The sequence below is a fragment of the Procambarus clarkii genome, unplaced genomic scaffold, assembly GCF_040958095.1.
Source record: "Procambarus clarkii isolate CNS0578487 unplaced genomic scaffold, FALCON_Pclarkii_2.0 HiC_scaffold_558, whole genome shotgun sequence".
Taxonomy (NCBI): Eukaryota; Metazoa; Arthropoda; class Malacostraca; order Decapoda; family Cambaridae; genus Procambarus; species Procambarus clarkii.
Genome location: NW_027189591.1, coordinates 66793 through 68616, shown reverse-complemented (window position 1 = coordinate 68616; position 1824 = coordinate 66793). Strand labels below are relative to the sequence as shown.

The 1824-nt window shown below is 41.4% G+C and overlaps 1 non-coding gene across 1 annotated transcript; it reads right to left on the bottom strand.

The window, feature by feature from the left end:
- Positions 1-330: 330 nt before the first annotated feature.
- LOC138361650 (5S ribosomal RNA) lies at positions 331-449 on the bottom strand. Its single transcript, XR_011227085.1, has one exon. It is a non-coding gene; the product is annotated as a 5S ribosomal RNA (ribosomal RNA).
- Positions 450-1824: the final 1375 nt, after the last annotated feature.

Here is a 1824-nt window from a genome sequence, read left to right as displayed (position 1 = left end):
TACGTCATTAAATTGATACCTCAGCATCAAGCTTGTGTCCTGCAGCAGTGGTCCAGTGGTAAAGTGTATATAAGTGATGCGTATTCTTGGAGTTGCGAGTTCAAACCCGGATTAAGCTATATATATATATACAACATGTTTTGTTTTGGTTGTTTGTTTTTGTATAAAGCCTCACACAATATCTATATTAAGCGAGTTTGTTTTAAACATGACATACATATTAATTCATTTTACCAGGCCTTATTCCACACAACTCTGTGAATTTCCCGTGGAGCCAGCCATTCAAACAAAAACAAACGAAACAAAACAAAACAAAACAAAAAACATTATTGCCAACAGCATTTGGTGTTCCCAGGCGGTCACCCATCCAAGTACTAACCAAACCCAACGTTGCTTAACTTCGCTGATCGGACGAGAAGCGGTGTTCTCAACGTGGTATGGCCGTTGGCATGAGACTGCCTACACATTGTGGCTAATAACCAACTCTTTTAAGTCATCGCGGCAGGATACGGACCTGCTTGTGGTGTCTTAATGGTAATTGTATCCTAACATATTTTTGTCTCCTTGGCATGGATATTTAACATCGTTTATTCAGTCTTGGGTTTATGTTCTTTCGCCATTTACAGACATTTTACATCTACCTACTTCCTCAGCCTGCCCTGCCAATTTCTAATGAATTTGTGGATTTTCTTTTGTAATACAAACATGTGTGTGCTCATCTGCTCTTCAGTTTTTATGATATTTGTCTCATCTGTCCTGCTTTATGATACTTTTACAAAGAACATGAACAAATGCTTCTATTTTAGAGAAGATATGGGATCCAGGTTTCGGAGCCGTAAAACCAACCGTCGTGATTGGTGGACGAGTTGCCAGGTTGCAGCTTCTGTACCGTGCCGGCACATAAATAGGTTCGGCTCAAGCGGCGGCAGCATCATTCCCCCGTGACTGTCTGAGCGTCTCTCATCACCTTGGTTGGTTCATCATCATCATCATCATCATGGTAGAAGCAAAGCCTACCAAGAAGGCTGCGGCTGCTGCTGCTGTGGTGGCCACCACCAGGAAACCTCGCGTCCAGGTTGCTCACCCGAAAACTAGTCAAATGGTTCTAGCCGCGGTCGCAGCACTCAAAGACCGTAAGGGCTCGTCTCTACAAGCAATCAAGAAGTACGTTGTTGCCAACAACAAAGTCGAGGCTGCCAAGATCGCCATTTACATCCGAAGATTTCTCAAGAAAGCAGTGGCTGACGGCATTCTTGTTCAGACCAAGGGAAGTGGAGCTAGTGGATCATTCAAGCTGGCCGTAGCAGAGAAGAGGGCCGTTCTAACTCCCAAGAAAGCCACCACAACCAAGAAACCATCTACAGCAGCAAAGAAGGCCGTGGTAACTCCCAAGAAAGCCGCCACAAGCAACAAACCACCTACAGCCTTGAAAAAGAAGCAGCAGCAGCAGCTTGTTGTTGGGAACAAAAAGCCCAAAATAAAGAGAGCTTCAAAATCTCCCAAACCACCCAAGGCAAAGAAAGCTGTCAAAAAAACAACAAAGGCAAAATAAACGACGACATGCAAGCAGCATGAATACACATGACAATAAACATCCAGGCCTCCCCCCTCAGTGGAGGGGCCTCATATGATTCCAAAAAGAGTTTAGTTTTGTAGACAAATAAATCATTACTTTTGGGGTAGATTTACTCTGTATATTATATATATATATATATATATATATATATATATATATATATATATATATATATATATATATATATATATATATATATATATATATATATATATACATGGGTGAGGTGATATGGTACCAAAGTTTTG